Genomic DNA, 18318 nt, shown 5'->3' with positions numbered 1-18318 from the left:
CGTAAACCTACTTAAAAATCTATTGCACGGGACTGCTCTGTGCAACACCCTCCAGGCCAAATCCCCGATAGAACAAGGGAGGACTCCCGCGTAGAGAGCTCCCCATTGGGGACCTCCGCCTCCGTCCGGAGGTAAAACGGCACGCCACGGCGTGTCCGGACGGCAGGCGAAGATGGCAAAGTGGAAGGTGTGCAAGAGCAGCCCGTACAGGAAACCCCTCCGCGCAGAATGAAAAAGCACGGAGGGTATTTCCTCGAGACGGCTCAAGTTGTGAGGCGCCGATCTCCGAGGGGAGTCTCGGGGAAAGGCGCCGATAAGGAATTCCATCCGAACGGGAGTAAGCTCGGACGGGATCTCCCCACGTGCCCGAGCCGCCTCGACGCACCTCGTGGCGCCGGGGGGCAGCATCGCTTTCACCGCCCCGATGGCATTGACCGCGAGCCGGACGTCGTCCCACGACATGCGCCTCGCCAGCTCCTCTGGCGCCATCCAGCCCGCTCCTCCGCCATCGAGTAGGTCCCCGACTCTAGTCACCCTGGCAGGCACAGCCCTGCGTTCCGCCAGCCACCCGAACTCGCGGACATGGAGGTGCGGATTCCTGAACAGCGGCTCCCGGAGGACAGCCGCCGCTCCTGACGGGGGAGAGCTCCGCCTGGAGGCGACGTGATTCCAAACCCATAGTAGTTCCTGGTAAAAGACAGGCAGCTCCCGCAGGCTCTCACGCCTGCCGCTCCCCTCCAAAAACAGGAGCTGCGTGTCGTAATTGAGGCCGTGCAGCTGGCGGAAAAAATACGTCGCCAGCGCACACCATCTTGGAGGATTCTCGACGTACAGGTATCTCTGCAGCGTCCGAAGACGGAAAGTCGCAATCTGGGTGCGGAGGCACACCAACGCCTGACCGCCCTCCCTAAGCGGGAGACTCAGAACCGCGGCAGCGACCCAGTGCATCCTGTTGTTCCAGAAGAAGTCGACGAGCTTCTTCTGTATCCTGGCGACAAACGCAGGGGGGGGGGTCAGAGTAACCAACCGGTACCACAACATGGCGGCCACCAGTTGGTTTATGACCAACGCCCGACCCCTGTAGGACAACACTCGGAGCAATCCTGTCCAGCGTCCTAAGCGAGCGGTGACTTTGGCCTCCAGCTCGTGCCAGTTCGCCGGCCAGGCGTCCTCGGCCGGGCTGAGGTAGACTCCCAAGTAGAGGAGGTGCGTAGTACTCCAGGCGAAGGGCCTGAACTCCTCCGGCAGAGAGTCCACCTGCCACTGACCCACCAGGAGTCCGGAACATTTCCCCCAGTTGATCCTGGCGGAGGATGCGTCCGAGTAAATCTGCTGGCATTCCCGCATCCTCCGCAAGTCAACGGGATCCGTGACCACGAGGAGCACGTCATCGGCGTAAGCCGAGAGGACCACCTCCACGCCCGGCCCTCGCAGAGCCAATCCCGCCAACCTCTTCCGCAAGAGGCGCAGGAAAGGCTCCACGCAAATGGCGTATAACTGGCCGGACATGGGGCATCCCTGACGCACCCCCCTCCCGAAGCGAAGGGGCGCCGTCAAGGACCCGTTAACTTTAATCAGACACTCCGCGGCAGCGTACAGAAGTCAGATCCGGGCGACGAAATGCGTCCCGAACCCGAAAGCGCGCAGAGTCCCGAAAAGATACTCGTGATCCACCCTGTCGAACGCCTTCTCCTGATCCAGGGAAAGGAAGGCGACCGACAGACCAGCCCTCTGGGAATGGTGGACCAGGTCCCGGACCAGATGGATATTATCGTGAATGGTCCGGCCCGGGACCGTGTAGGACTGGTCGGGATGGATCATGCGGGCCAGCACGGTGCCAAGGCGAACAGACATGGCCCTGGCAAAGATTTTATAATCCGTGCTGAGGAGGGAGACCGGGCGCCAGTTCTTAAGGAGGCGGAGATCACCCCTCTTAGGCAGCAGGACGATCACCGCCCTGCGCCACGAGAGGGGCATCTCCCCGGTCGCCAGACATTCCCCCAGGACCCGCACGTAGTCGCCCCCCAGGACGCCCCAGAACGCCCTGTGGAACTCCACGGTCAGCCCGTCCAGCCCCGGGGACTTCCCCCTGGAGAGCTGGCGGAGGGCGCCGGACAGCTCCTCCAAACTCAGAGGAGCGTCCAGTTTTTCGGCGCCCTCCAGGCCGACCTTCGGCAGGTCCTCCCACAAAACTCTGCGCGCGTCCTCGCTGGACGGATCCGGAGAGAACAGAGCCCCGTAATAGGCGCGGGTCTCCGCGCGGATTCCCTCCGGATCCGAGACCGGAGATCCGTCGTCGGCCAGCAGCTCCAAAAGCTGCTTACGGACCCCCCGTCTTTTTTCCAGCGAGTAGAAGAAGGGGGAGCCGCGGTCCAGGTCCCGCAGGAACTGGATCCGCGACCTCACGTACGCGCCTCGGGACCCGACGAGCCGCAGGTCCTTCAGCGCGCCCTTCTTCTCTTCGTACGCCAGCCGCAGGGCCGGGTCCTCGGCGACTTGACCGAGACGGGACTCCAGGTCGAGCACCTCCTTCTCCAACTGCCTGACCCGGGCCTCCCGCCTCTTGGTCGACCCCTTCGCGTACTCCTGACAGAAGAGACGGATGTGAGCCTTGCCCACATCCCACCATAGCCTCAAGGAGGGGAAGCCCCCCTGCTTCCTTCTCCAGCCGGCCCAGAAAAGACCGAACGAATCCCGGAACCGCGCGTCCTCCAGCAGCAGGTTGTTAAAGTGCCAGTACGCGGACACCCCCCCGGCGCGCGGCGGCACGAGCTCCGCCCACACCAGGTGGTGGTCCGTGCACGGCACCGGCCGCACGGAAGCCGTCGGAACGCAGGAGACGTACGCCCGGGAAATGTAGAGGCGGTCGATCCTGGACGCTCCTCCCCCAGACCTCACAAAAGTGAAGGCGCTGGAGTCGGGATGAAGATTACGCCAGACGTCCACCAAGTCGAGGGACCCGACCAGGTCCCTCAACTTCCCCACCGACGCCGGGCTCGGCTGGGTACCCGTGCGGTCCCTCGCCTCGAGGGTACAATTAAAATCCCCCCCGAGGACGACGCAAAAGAGTGGACACTTCTTCAAAGAAGCGCGCTTGCTGCGCACCGGCCCCGGGGGCGTACACGTTCACTAGATGGAACGGCACGCCCCCCAGGCGAACGGTGACCTGGAGCAAGCGGCCCGGCACGAGCTCCTTGACCCCCAAGATCTCCGGCTGAAAATGCGGGGCCAACAAGATAGCCACCCCACTGGAAACACTGGAGAGGTGACTCATGTTGACCCCTCCTTGCCACTCCAGGAGCCACGTGGCCTCGTCTCCCGGAACGGTGTGGGTTTCTTGCAGGAAGCACACCGCATACTTCCCGTCCCGAAGGACCGAAAAGTTTTCAAATCTGCGGCTAGCTCCCCTGCTGCCGTTGACGTTGAGGCTGGCTGTGGTTATCTTCATTTCAGAAGCACAACCAACCCCTACTTAAAACTAACGGGGGAAGGGAGGGCGGCCGCTAGTCGACCGCCACTCCCTTAGCAGCCCGGTGAGGAATACTCGGAACCGACACAGCTCGGACGGGCTCACGCCCGCGTCCGCACCCATGGTCTTGTAGGCGACGCGGGCCGACCCGACGAGCAGCGCCAGCCCCGACCATCTGTCGAGGGCCTGCTGGGTCCTGCGGCGACCCTGGCTCGTGGCCACAAATTCCCGGAGCTCCCTGATGGGAATAAGAACGAGGGGGGGCCCGGCGAGGGGCGCGAGGTCATCCATCGCCTCGTCGGCGATGGACTCTAAGTCTTCCTCCGCCCCCACCACCGAGTCCCCGTCCTCCTCCGGGGGGTCGCCACCGGCGGCCGAACCGTCCGCCACGCAGTGCGCGTCGGGCGGCCCGGCCGCGACAGCCGGCCCCGCCTCCACCCCGATCCCACCCCCAGGATCGGTAGCGGAGGATTCCCCCCCGGGCTCCTTTAGGGGGGCCGGGCCAGAAGGCGGCGGCGGGCCGGAGACCCCCTCCGCCCCAGGCACCGGAACGACCGGAGAGACCGGAGAGACGGGAGAACACGTGTACCCGATCATCTCCAAGTCGCCCGGCGCCGGAGACACAGACGGAGGGTCCCCCTCCGCCACGCCACCGGCCTCCGACCCAGCAGATGGGGTAATTTTCCCACAAACCTCGACGAAGTCGAACAGCACCTGGGAAAGGTCCGGGCCGCTCTGGGCGAGCTCATCATCAGAGGACTCGCCCGGCCCGGTCCCCTGGCCGCCCGACCCGTCGAGGGGCAAAGCCACCAGCAGTGGATCTATTTCCGCCGCGGCTCGTTCCGCGACCCCCCCCACGGGCAGGGTCTCGTCCCCATCCCCGGGAGGCACGAGCCGGGCAGACGCTTCTGCCTCAGCCTCCTCAGGGACAGGCGACCCCTGCCGTTCGCCCGTAATGGTGTCAGCGGTGGGGTGGGGCGCAGCGCCCGCGGCGGGCGACGACTCCCCCTGACCGGAGGGACCTTCCTCCTCCCGGTCCTCCTCCTCATCCAGGGGGTCGCGCCTTCTTTTGAGCGCGGAGGGGTAAAGGGAGGCCTCCATTTCTTCAGGGGCCTCCCCTGCTCCTTCTGGAGGAGCGAGTTCTTTGGGACCCCCGGGCCCGAGCCCGGCCGCAGGTTCTGGCATTACCGCCTCGGCGGTCGCGGCCACAGGCTCGGCCACGAGGGCCCCCCCCCTCCGCACTCCGCGATTATCGCGGCGACGCTCTCCGGCGTCAGGGGCTCCATATTGTGGGGGACGCCCTCCACGGGGGGACCCACCCTACGGTGTTTAGTTTTGCCCAGCGCCTTCTTCGCGACCGGACCTCCCTCCTCCCCCCCGCCGGAGGCCTGGATGACGACGGCCTCCGACGACGACCGCGCCCCGTTAGCTTTTGTTCGGGAGGGGGCGCGGCTAGACCCGGAGGGAGGAGCGGCGGCGGCGCCAGCCTTGGTCGCGCCGGACGACTTGGCGGCCTTGGAGGCGGGGCAGTTTTTCCGCACGTGCCCCACCTCCCTACAGGCGTGGCACCGCACGCCGTCCGTGGTCCAAAAGACGCGGTACGGGGTCCCCCCGTGGAGGACCGTGAAAGCCCCGTCCGTCTCCCCCTCCCGCGCCAGCTGGACAAAGGCCTGGCGCCGGAAGGAGAAGACATGGCGAAGGCTGCCTTCCCGGAGCCCGAGCGGGATCGGGGAAATCCCCGACCTCACCTCCCCGAGTTGACGTAGGTGGGGGAGGAGGAGCTCACCGGTGATATAGGGCGGGACATTCGACAAGACGACCCTCTGCGCGGTGGCCTCCAGCGGGTCCACCGGCAGGAAAGTCCTGCCCACGGTGAGCCCCTGGGCGATGGCCAGGGCCACCGCCCGCTCGGACTCCAGGAAGAAGACAGCCTTCCCGTACATTTTTGAGGCGGCGACTATGGCCGGAGGGCCGACAACCCCGGCCATAGCCTTCACGCACGCCTCAATAGTCATGTCGGGGTGGGTGTAGCTCTTCACCCCGAGCTTGATGGTCATCAAGCGGAACGGCGACGGGGCAGCAGCAGCAGCGGGAGCGGCCGAGGCTTTGGCCGCCGCCGCCGCATAAGTTCTCGCCGGCCCCGTCGCCGCCGCGGATGTAGATGCCATAGTGGGGTGGATCTTAAAAAAGAGCTACACACACCCCAAAAGTCACAGGCCTGAAGGTGTTAATGGCCTCGGTTTTTAGAAGTCTTCCCAGAGCAGAGGGAGTGTAAATTAACTGGGCAGCCTCTCCCCTTAATGGTGTCAATTGGGAGAGGGCCCTTCCTTCCCTCTGCTCAATGGGTAATTAGGAAAGAATTAAAGAGGTGCCTTTTGGAGAGGCAGAGAGAGGACAAGGAGAGAGAAAGAGGGGGATGGGAAGGAGGGGGGCCGCAAAGGCAGGGTCTCCACTCAAGGTGTTGGTCGGTGGGTGGGCGTCAGCTGGGTGCACTCCCCCGATGGAAATACAAAGTCTTAAGCAGCTCTTCGGGCAGGGGGAGAAGACGTCTTCACTTGGGCAGGCTGGAAAAAGCCCAGGCTCAGCCCACACAGGTCTTCTCGACGTGCAGAAACAAGCTTCACCTGGGCAGGCTCCAGCCAACCCAGGCCAGGCTTCCGGCCCGTCTTCCTTCCTCCCCCCGCCTACAATGCAAAGTCTTTAGGGGAGTGCACAAAGACACCCACCTGCAGATGTTTTGAAAGTTGCAGCAGCTCCTCCCCTCCTTCCGAGTTGTAGCTGAGTGGTATTCTCTCCCCTCTCTCCCTCTCCTGGGCTGGAGGCCAAGTTGGGAGGCAGTGATGGAAGGCCTCCTGTAGTTGTAAAACTGGCCTCCTCCTCTGTCCTCTACTCCTCCCTCTCCAGGCACCTCTGTAGATGGTTTTAGGTTGCTGGTAGTGGTGGCCTGGTGTCACTCCTTCCTCTCCACTCCCAGGCCAAGGCAACCACCACCTCCTAAGCAGCAGCACAACCTGCTCCACAGACAGCAAGGAACAGACTGATCACCTTCACTTGTCAGTCTCCTGTGTTCATTGTTCCTAGTCTCTCCTCTTGTGTTAAATCAAAAACAAATGCAACTAAAAATCCAGTAACTTTTAAGAACTTTTAATAAACCAAATCAGAAATTAAATTAAAATTTGGTCATTTGGACCTATTATGCACTCCAGTCCCCGCGGCGCCCACCGGTCACGAAATTGCTCGAGCGTGCCGGCGGAGACCGCGTGCTCCATCTCCAGGGCCACCCGGGCGCGAACATGGCCGCGGAAGCGCGGGAGGCAATCTGGCCGGACGACCCCCTCGACCGCCCGCTGCCTGGACCGATTGATGGTTACCTTTGCCAGGCCCAGGAGCAGACCCACGAGGAGGTCCTCCGACCTGCCCGCTCCCCTCCGCACGGGGTGACCGTAGATCAGGAGCGTGGGACTGAAGTGCAACCAAAACTTGAGGAGCAGCCCCCTTAAATAATGGAAGAGGGGCTGCAACCTCTCGCACTCGACATAAACATGAGTCACGGACTCCTCCAGACCGCAAAACAAACAGGCGGTCTGGGAGTCCGTAAACCTATTTAAAAATCTATTGCACGGAACTGCTCTGTGCAACACCCTCCAGGCCAAGTCCCCGATAGAACAAGGGAGGACTCCCGCGTAGAGAGCCCCCCATTGTGGACCTCCGTCTCCGTCCTGAGGTAAAACGGCACGCCACGGCGTGTCCGGACGGCAGGCGAAGATGGCAAAGTGGAAGGTGTGCAAGAGCAGCCCGTACAAGAAACCCCTCCGCGCAGAATGAAAAAGCACGGAGGGCGTTTCCTCGAGACGGCTCAAGTTGTGAAGCACCGAACCCCGAGGGGAGTTTCGGGGCAAGGCACCGATAAGGAATTCCGCCCGAACGGGAGTAAGCTCGGACGGGATCTCCCCACGCGCCCGAGCCGCCTCGACACACCTCGTGCCGTCGGGGGGCAACAGCGCTTTCACCGCCCCGATGGCATCGACCGCGAGCCGGACGTCGTCCCACGACATGCGTCACGCCAGCTCCTCTGGCGCCATCCAGCCCGCTCCTCCGCCATCGAGTAGGTCCCCGACTCTAGCCACCCTCCGCTCCGCCAGCCACCCGAACTCACGGATGCGGAGGTGCGGATTCCTGAACAGCGGCTCTCGAAGGACAGCCGCCATTCCTGACGGGGGAGAGCTCCGCCTGGAGGCGACGGAGTTCCAAACCCATAGCAGTTCCTGGTAAAAGACAGGCAGCTCCTGCAGGCTGGCACGCCTTCTGCCCACTTTCAGAAACAGGAGCTGCATGTCGTAATTGAGGCCGTGCAGCTGGCGGAAGAAATGCGTCGCCAGCGCACACCATCTGGGAGGATTCTCGACGTACAGGTATCTCTGCAGCGTCTGAAGACGGAAAGTCGCAGCCTGGGTGCGAAGGCACACCAGCGCCTGACCGCGCTCCCTAAGCGGGAGACTCAGAACCGCGGCAGCGACCCAGTGTATCCTGTTGTTCCAGAAGAAGTCGACGAGCTTCTTCTGTATCTTGGCGACAAACGCAGGGGGGGGGATCAGAGTAACCAACCGGTACCACAACATGGCGGCCACCAGTTGGTTTATGACCAACGCCCGACCCCTGTAGGACAACACTCGGAGCAATCCTGTCCAGCGTCCTAAGCGAGCGGTGACTTTGGCCTCCAGCTCGTGCCAGTTCGCCGGCCAGGCGTCCTCGGCCGGGCTGAGGTAGACACCCAAGTAGAGGAGGTGCGTAGTACTCCAGGCGAAGGGCCTGAACTCCTCCGGCAGAGAGTCCACCTGCCACTGACCCACCAGGAGTCCGGAACATTTCCCCCAGTTGATCCTGGCGGAGGATGCGTCCGAGTAAATCTGCTGGCATTCCCGCATCCTCGGCAAGTCAACGGGATCCGTGACCACGAGGAGCACGTCATCGGCGTAAGCCGAGAGGACCACCTCCACGCCCGGCCCTCGCAGAGCCAATCCCGCCAACCTCTTCCGCAAGAGGCGCAGGAAAGGCTCCACGCAAATGGCGTATAACTGGCCGGACATGGGGCATCCCTGACGCACCCCCCTCCCGAAGCGAAGGGGCGCCGTCAAGGACCCGTTAACTTTAATCAGACACTCCGCGGCAGCGTACAGAAGTCGGATCCGGGCGACGAAATGCGTCCCGAACCCGAAAGCGCGCAGAGTCCCAAAAAGATACTCGTGATCCACCCTGTCGAACGCCTTCTCCTGATCCAGGGAAAGGAAGGCGACCGACAGACCAGCCCTCTGGGAATGGTGGACCAGGTCCCGGACCAGATGGATGTTATCGTGAATGGTCCGGCCCGGGACCGTGTAGGACTGGTCGGGATGGATCATGCGGGCCAGCACGGCGCCAAGGCGAACAGACATGGCCCTGGCAAAGATTTTATAATCCGTGCTGAGGAGGGAGACAGGGCGCCAGTTCTTAAGGAGGCGGAGATCACCCCTCTTAGGCAGCAGGACGATCACCGCCCTGCGCCACGAGAGGGGCATCTCCCCGGTCGCCAAACATTCCCCCAGGACCCGCACGTAGTCGCCCCCCAGGACGCCCCAGAACGCCCTGTGGAACTCCACGGTCAGCCCGTCCAGCCCCGGGGACTTCCCCCTGGAGAGCTGGCGGAGGGCGCCGGACAGCTCCTCCAAACTCAGAGGAGCGTCCAGTTTTTCGGCGCCCTCCAGGCCGACCTTCGGCAGGTCCTCCCACAAAACTCCGCGCGCGTCCTCGCTGGACGGATCCGGAGAGAACAGAGCCCCGTAATAGGCGCGGGTCTCCGCGCGGATTCCCTCCGGATCCGAGACCGGAGATCCGTCGTCGGCCAGCAGCTCCAAAAGCTGCTTACGGACCCCCCGTCTTTTTTCCAGCGAGTAGAAGAAGGGGGAGCCGCGGTCCAGGTCCCGCAGGAACTGGATCCGCGACCTCACGTACGCGCCTCGGGACCCGACGAGCCGCAGGTCCTTCAGCGCGCCCTTCTTCTCTTCGTACGCCAGCCGCAGGGCCGGGTCCTCGGCGACTTGACCGAGACGGGACTCCAGGTCGAGCACCTCCTTCTCCAACTGCCCGACCCGGGCCTCCCGCCTCTTGGTCGACCCCTTCGCGTACTCCTGACAGAAGAGACGGATGTGAGCCTTGCCCACATCCCACCATAGCCTCAAGGAGGGGAAGCCCCCCTGCTTCCTTCTCCAGCCGGCCCAGAAAAGACCGAACGAATCCCGGAACCGCGCGTCCTCCAGCAGCAGGTTGTTAAAGTGCCAGTACGCGGACCGCCCCCCGGCGCGCGGCGGCACGAGCTCCGCCCACACCAGGTGGTGGTCCGTGCACGGCACCGGCCGCACGGAAGCCGTCGGAACGCAGGAGACGTACGCCCGGGAAATGTAGAGGCGGTCGATCCTGGACGCTCCTCCCCCAGACCTCACAAAAGTGAAGGCGCTGGAGTCGGGATGAAGATTACGCCAGACGTCCACCAAGTCGAGGGACCCGACCAGGTCCCTCAACTTCCCCACCGACGCCGGGCTCGGCTGGGTACCCGTGCGGTCCCTCGCCTCGAGGGTACAATTAAAATCCCCCCCGAGGACGACGCACTCGCCTGCGTCGATGGAGCCCAAAAGAGTGGACACTTCTTCAAAGAAGCGCGCTTGCTGCGCACCAGCCTGAGGGGCGTACACGTTCACTAGATGGAACGGCATGCCCCCCAGGCGAACAGTGACCTGGAGCAAGCGGCCCGGCACGAGCTCCTTGACCCCCAAGATCTCCGGCTGAAAATGCGGGGCCAACAAGATAGCCACCCCACTGGAAACACTGGAGAGGTGACTCATGTTGACCCCTCCTTGCCACTCCAGGAGCCACGTGGCCTCATCTCCCGGAACGGTGTGGGTTTCTTGCAGGAAGCACACCGCATACTTCCCGTCCCGAAGGACCGAAAAGTTATTAAATCTGCGGCTAGCCTCCCTGCTGCCGTTGACGTTGAGGCTGGCTATGGTTATCTTCATTTCAGAAGCACAACCAACCCCTACTTAAACCTAACGGGGGAAGGGAGGGCGGCCGCTAGCCGACCGCCACTCCCTTAGCAGCCCGGTGAGGAATGCCCGGAACCGACACAGCTCGGACGGGCTCACGCCCGCGTCCGCACCCATGGTCTTGTAGGCGACGCGGGCCGACCCGACGAGCAGCGCCAGCCCCGACCATCTGTCGAGGGCCTGCTGGGTCCTGTGGCGACCCTGGCTCGTGGCCACAAATTCCCGGAGCTCCCTGATGGGAATAAGAACGAGGGGGGTCCCGGCGAGGGGCGCGAGGTCATCCATCGCCTCGTCGGCGACGGACTCTAAGTCCTCCTCCGCCCCCACCACCGAGTCCCCGTCCTCCTCCGGGGGGTCGCCACCGGCGGCCGAACCGTCCAACACGCAATGCGCGTCGGGCGGCCCGGCCGCGACAGCCGGCCCCGCCTCCGCCCGGATCCCACCCCCAGGATCGGTAGCGGAGGATTCCCCCCCGGGCTCCTCTAGGGGGGCCGGGCCAGCAGGCGGCGGCGGTTCGGAGATCCCCTCCGCCCCAGGCGCCGGAACGACCGGAGAGATCGGAGAATACAAAAACCGGACCTCCTCCAAGTCGCCCGGCGCCGGAGACACAGACCGAGGGCCCTCCTCAGCGACGCCACCGGCCTCCGACCCAGCAGATGGGGGAAAATTCTGACACACCTCGACGAGGTCGAGCAGCACCTGGGAAAAATCCGGGTCGTTCTGGGCGAGCTCGTCCTCAGACGACTCGCCCGACCCGGTCCCCTGGCCGCCCGACCCGTCGAGGGGCAATGCCACCAGCAATGGCTCAATAACCGCCGCGGGTTGTTCCGCGACCCCCCCCACGGGCAGGGTCTCGTCCCCATCCCCGGGAGGCACGAGCTGGGCAGACGCTTCTGCCTCAGCCTCCCCAGGGACAGGCGACCCCTGCCGTTCGCCCGTAATGGTGTTAGCGGTGGGGTGGGGCGCAGTGCCCGCGGCGGGCGACGACTCCCCCTGACCGGAGGGACCTTCCTCCTCCCGGTCCTCCTCCTCATCCAGGGGGTCGCGCCTTCTTTTCAGCGCGGAGGGGTAAAGGGAGGCCTCCATTTCCTCAGGGGCCTCCCCTGCTCCTTCTGGTGGAGCGAGTTCTTTGGGTCCCCCGGGCCCGAGCCCGGCCGCAGGTTCTGGCGTGACCGCCTCGGCGGTCGCGGCCACAGGCTCGGGCACGAGGTCCCCCCCACCTCCGCACTCCGCGATTATCGCGATTACGCGCTCGGGCGTCAGGGCCTCCAAATTCAGGGGGACGCCCTCCGCGGGGGGACCCACCCTACGGTTTCTGGTCTTGTCCCGCGCCTTCTTTCTGACCGGACCTCCCTCCTCCCCCCCGCCGGAGGCCGGGATGTCGTCGGCCTCCGACGACGACCGCGCCCCGGTAGCATTCGATTGAGCGGGGGCGCGGCTAGACCCGGAAGGAGGAGCGGCGACGGCGCCAGCCTTGGCCACGCCAGATGACTTGGCGGCCTTGGAGGCGGGGCAGTTTTTCCGCACGTGCCCCACCTCCCTACAGGCGTGGCACCGCACGCCGTCCGACGTCCAGAAGACGCGGTACGAGGTCCCCCCGTGGAGGACCGTGAAAGCCCCGTCCGTCTCCCCCTCCCGCGCCAGCTGGACAAAGGCCTGGCGCCGGAAGGAGAAGACATGGCGAAGGCTGCTCTCCCGGAGTCCGAGCGGGATCGGGGAAATCCCCGACCTCACCTCCCCGAGTTGGTGTAGGTGGGGGAGGAGGAGCTCACCGGTGATAAAGGGCGGGACGTTTGATAACACCACCCTCTGCGCGGTGGCCTCCAGTGGGTCCACCGGCAGGAAAGTCCCGCCCACGGTGAGCCCCTGAGCGATGGCCAGGGCCACCGCCCGCTCGGACTCCAGGAAGAAGACAGCCTTCCCGTACATTTTTGAGGCGGCGACTATGGCCGGAGGGCCGACAACCCCGGCCATAGCCTTCACGCACGCCTCAATAGTCATGTCGGGGTGGGTGTAGCTCTTCACCCCGAGCTTGATGGTCATCAAGCGGAACGGCGACGGGGCAGCAGCAGCAGCGGGAGCGGCCGAGGCTTTGGCCGCCGCCGCCGCATAAGTTCTCGCCGGCCCCGTCGCCGCCGCGGATGTTGATGCCATAGTGGGGTGGATCTTAAAAAAGAGCTACACACACCCCAAAAGTCACAGGCCTGAAGGTGTTAATGGCCTCGGTTATTATGTTTTTCCCAGAGCAGAGGGAGTGTAAATTAACTGGCCCGCCTCTCCCCTTGATGGTATTAATTGGGAGGGGGGCCCTTCCTTCCCTCTGCTCAATGGGTAATTAGAAAAAATAAGAAAAAGAGGTGCCTTTTGGAGAGGCAGAGTGAGGACAAGGAGAGAGAAAGAGGGGGATGGGAAGGAGGGGGGGGGCCGCAAAGGCAGGGTCTCCACTTAAGGTGTTGGTCGGTGGGTGGGCGTCGGCTGGGTGCACTCCCCCCGATGGAAAACAAAGTCTTAAGCAGCTCTTCGGGCAGGGGGAGAAGACGTCTTCACCTGGGCAGGCTGGAAAAAGCCCAGGCTCAGCCCACACAGGTCTTCTCGACGTGCAGAAACAAGCTTCACCTGGGCAGGCTCCAGCCAACCCAGGCCAGGCTTCCGGCCCGTCTTCCTTCCTCCCCCCGCCTACAATGCAAAGTCTTTAGGGGAGTGCACAAAGACACCCACCTGCAGATGTTTGAAAGTTGCAGCAGCTCCTCCCCTCCTTCCGAGTTGTAGCTGAGTGGTATTCTCTCCCCTCTCTCCCTCTCCTGGGCTGGAGGCCAAGTTGGGAGGCAGTGATGGAAGGCCTCCTGTAGTTGTAAAACTGGCCTCCTCCTCTGTCCTCTACTCCTCCCTCTCCAGGCACCTCTGTAGATGGTTTTAGGTTGCTGGTAGTGGTGGCCTGGGGTCACTCCTTCCTCTCCACTCCCAGGCCAAGGCAACCACCACCTCCTAAGCAGCAGCACAACCTGCTCCACAGACAGCAAGGAACAGACTGATCACCTTCACTTGTCAGTCTCCTGTGTTCATTGTTCCTAGTCTCTCCTCTTGTGTTAAATCAAATCAAAAAACAAATATAACTAAAAAAACAGTAACTTTTAAAAACTCAAATCAGAAATTAAATTAAAATTTGGTCATCTGGACCTATTATGCACTCCAGTCCCCGCGGCGCCCACCGGTCACGAAATTGCTCGAGCGTGCCGGCGGAGACCGCGTGCTCCATCTCCAGGGCCACCCGGGCGCGAACATGGCCGCGGAAGGGCGGGAGGCAATCAGGCCGGACGACCCCCTCGACCGCCCGCTGCCTGGACCAATTAATGGCTTTCTTGGCCAGGCCCAGGAGCAGGCCCACGAGGAGGTCCTCCAACCTGCCCGCTCCCCTCCGCACGGGGTGACCGTAGATCAGGAGCGTGGGACTGAAGTGCAACCAAAATTTGAGGAGCAGCCCCTTCAAAAAATGGAAGAGGGGCTGCAACCTCTCACACCCCATATATACGTGGAACACGGACTCCTCCAGACCGCAAAACAAACAGGCGGTCTGGGAGTCCGTGAACCTATTTAAAAATCTATTGCACGGAACTGCCCTGTGCAACACCCTCCAGGCCAAGTCCCCAATAGAACAAGGGAGGACTCCCGCATAGAGAGACCCCCATTGGGGACCTCCGTCTCCGTCCGGAGGTAAAACGGCACGCCACGGCGTGTCCGGACGGCAGGCGAAGATGGCAAAGTGGAAGGTGTGCAAGAGCAGCCCGTACAGGAAACCCCTCCGCGCAGAATGAAAAAGCACGGAGGGTATTTCCTCGAGACGGCTCAAGTTGTGAGGCACCGATCCCCGAGGGGAGTTTCGGGGCAAGGCGCCGATAAGGAATTCCGTCCGAACGGGAGTAAGCTCGGACGGGATCTCCCCACGCGCCCGAGCCGCCTCGACACACCTCGTGGCGTCGGGGGGCAACATCGCTTTCACTGCCCCGATGGCGCTGACCGCGAGCCGGACGTCGTCCCACGACATGCGTCGCGCCAGCTCATCTGGCGCCATCCAGCCCGCTCCCCCGCCATCGAGTAGGTCCCCGACTCTAGTCACCCTGCCAGGCACAGCCCTGCGCTCCGCCAGCCACCCGAACTCGCGGACGTGGAGGTGCGGATTCCTGAACAGCGGCTCCCGGAGGACAGCCGCCGCTCCTGACGGGGGAGAGCTCCGCCTGGAGGCGACGGAGTTCCAAACCCATAGCAGTTCCTGGTAAAAGACAGGCAGCTCCTGCAGGCTGGCACGCCTGCCGCCCACTTTCAGAAACAGGAGCTGCGTGTCGTAATTGAGGCCGTGCAGCTGGCGGAAGAAATGCGTCGCCAGCGCACACCATCTTGGAGGATTCTCGACGTACAGGTATCTCTGCAGCGTCCGAAGACGGAAAGTCGCAGCCTGGGTGCGAAGGCACACCAGCACCTGACCGCCCTCCCTAAGCGGGAGACTCAGAACCGCGGCAGCGACCCAGTGTATCCTGTTGTTCCAGAAGAAGTCGACGAGCTTCTTCTGTATCTTGGCGACAAACGCAGGGGGGGGGATCAGAGTAACCAACCGGTACCACAACATGGCGGCCACCAGTTGGTTTATGACCAACGCCCGACCCCTGTAGGACAACACTCGGAGCAATCCTGTCCAGCGTCCTAAGCGAGCGGTGACTTTGGCCTCCAGCTCGTGCCAGTTCGCCGGCCAGGCGTCCTCGGCCGGGCTGAGGTAGACTCCCAAGTAGAGGAGGTGCGTGGTGCTCCAGGCGAAGGGCCCGAACTCCTCCGGCAGAGAGTCCACCTGCCACTGACCCACCAGGAGTCCAGAACATTTCCCCCAGTTGATCCTGGCGGAGGATGCGTCCGAGTAAATCTGCTGGCATTCCCGCATCCTCCGCAAGTCAACGGGATCCGTGACCACGAGGAGCACGTCATCGGCGTAAGCCGAGAGGACCACCTCCACGCCCGGCCCTCGCAGAGCCAATCCCGCCAACCTCTTCCGCAAGAGGCGCAGGAAAGGCTCCACGCAAATGGCATATAACTGGCCGGACATGGGGCATCCCTGACGCACCCCCCTCCCGAAGCGAAGGGGCGCCATCAAGGACCCGTTAACTTTAATCAGACACTCCGCGGCAGCGTACAGAAGTCGGATCCGGGCGACGAAATGCGTCCCGAACCCGAAAGCGCGCAGAGTCCCGAAAAGATACTCGTGATCCACCCTGTCGAACGCCTTCTCCTGATCCAGGGAAAGGAAGGCGACCGACAGACCAGCCCTCTGGGAATGGTGGACCAGGTCCCGGACCAGATGGATGTTATCGTGAATGGTCCGGCCCGGGACCGTGTAGGACTGGTCGGGATGGATCATGCGGGCCAGCACGGCGCCAAGGCGAACAGACATGGCCCTGGCGAAGATTTTGTAATCCGTGCTGAGGAGGGAGACCGGGCGCCAGTTCTTGAGGAGGCGGAGATCACCCCTCTTAGGCAGCAGGACGATCACCGCCCTGCGCCACGAGAGGGGCATCTCCCCGGTCGCCAGACATTCCCCCAGGACCCGCACGTAGTCGCCCCCCAGGACGCCCCAGAACGCCCTGTGGAACTCCACGGTCAGCCCGTCCAGCCCCGGGGACTTCCCCCTGGAGAGCTGGCGGAGGGCGCCGGACAGCTCCTCCAAACTCAGAGGAGCGTCCAGTTTTTCGGCGCCCTCCAGGCCGACCTTCGGCAGGTCCTCCCACAAAACTCCGCGCGCGTCCTCGCTGGACGGATCCGGAGAGAACAGAGCCCCGTAATAGGCGCGGGTCTCCGCGCGGATTCCCTCCGGATCCGAGACCGGAGATCCGTCGTCGGCCAGCAGCTCCAAAAGCTGCTTACGGACCCCCCGTCTTTTTTCCAGCGAGTAGAAGAAGGGGGAGCCGCGGTCCAGGTCCCGCAGGAACTGGATCCGTGACCTCACGTACGCGCCTCGGGACCCGACGAGCCGCAGGTCCTTCAGCGCGCCCTTCTTCTCTTCGTACGCCAGCCGCAGGGCCGGGTCCTCGGCGACTTGACCGAGACGGGACTCCAGGTCGAGCACCTCCTTCTCCAACTGCCCGACCCGGGCCTCCCGCCTCTTGGTCGACCCCTTCGCGTACTCCTGACAGAAGAGACGGATGTGAGCCTTGCCCACATCCCACCATAGCCTCAAGGAGGGGAAGCCCCCCTGCTTCCTTCTCCAGCCGGCCCAGAAAAGACCGAACGAATCCCGGAACCGCGCGTCCTCCAGCAGCAGGTTGTTAAAGTGCCAGTACGCGGACCGCCCCCCGGCGCGCGGCGGCACGAGCTCCGCCCACACCAGGTGGTGGTCCGTGCACGGCACCGGCCGCACGGAAGCCGCCGGAACGCAGGAGACGTACGCCCGGGAAATGTAGAGGCGGTCGATCCTGGACGCTCCTCCCCCAGACCTCACAAAAGTGAAGGCGCTGGAGTCGGGATGAAGATTACGCCAGACGTCCACCAAGTCGAGGGACCCGACCAGGTCCCTCAACTTCCCCACCGACGCCGGGCTCGGCTGGGTACCCGTGCGGTCCCTCGCCTCGAGGGTACAATTAAAATCCCCCCCGAGGACGACGCACTCGCCCGCGTCGACGGAGCCCAAAAGAGTGGACACTTCTTCAAAGAAGCGCGCTTGCTGCGCACCGGCCCGAGGGGCGTACACGTTCACTAGATGGAACGGCACGCCCCCCAGGCGAACAGTGACCTGGAGCAAGCGGCCCGGCACGAGCTCCTTGACCCCCAAGATCTCCGGCTGAAAATGCGGGGCCAACAAGATAGCCACCCCACTGGAAACACTGGAGAGGTGACTCATGTTGACCCCTCCTTGCCACTCCAGGAGCCACGTAGCCTCGTCTCCCGGAACGGTGTGGGTTTCTTGCAGGAAGCACACCGCATACTTCCCGTCCCGAAGGACCGAAAAGTTATGAAATCTGCGGCTAGCCTCCCTGCTGCCGTTGACGTTGAGGCTGGCTATGGTTATCTTCATTACAGAAGCACAACCAACCCCTACTTAAACCTAACGGGGGAAGGGAGGGCGGCCGCTAGTCGACCGCCACTCCCTTAGCAGCCCGGTGAGGAATGCTCGGAACCGACACAGCTCGGACGGGCTCACGCCCGCGTCCGCACCCATGGTCTTGTAGGCGACGCGGGCCGACCCGACGAGCAGCGCCAGCCCCGACCATCTGTCGAGGGCCTGCTGGGTCCTGCGGCGACCCTGGCTCGTGGCCACAAATTCCCGGAGCTCCCTGATGGGAATAAGAACGAGGGGGGGCCCGGCGAGGGGCGCGAGGTCATCCATCGCCTCGTCGGCGATGGACTCTAAGTCTTCCTCCGCCCCCACCACCGAGTCCCCGTCCTCCTCCGGGGGGTCGCCACCGGCGGCCGAACCGTCCGCCACGCAGTGCGCGTCGGGCGGCCCGGCCGCGACAGCCGGCCCCGCCTCCGCCCCGATCCCACCCCCAGGATCGGTAGCGGAGGATTCCCCCCCGGGCACCTTTAGGGGGGCCGGGCCAGAAGGCGGCGGCGGCCCGGAGACCCCCTCCGCCCCAGGCACCGGAACGACCGGAGAGACCGGAGAGACGGGAGAACACGCGTACCCGATCGTCTCCAAGTCGCCCGGCGCCGGAGACACAGACGGAGGGTCCCCCTCCGCCACGCCACCGGCCTCCGACCCAGCAGATGGGGTAAATTTTCCACAAACCTCGACAA

The sequence above is a fragment of the Somniosus microcephalus genome, chromosome 4 (genome assembly GCF_052327205.1).
Source record: "Somniosus microcephalus isolate GS21.2 chromosome 4, FLI_Smic_1.0, whole genome shotgun sequence".
NCBI classification, from domain to species: Eukaryota; Metazoa; Chordata; class Chondrichthyes; order Squaliformes; family Somniosidae; genus Somniosus; species Somniosus microcephalus.
Note: the sequence above shows the minus strand (reverse complement) of the source record.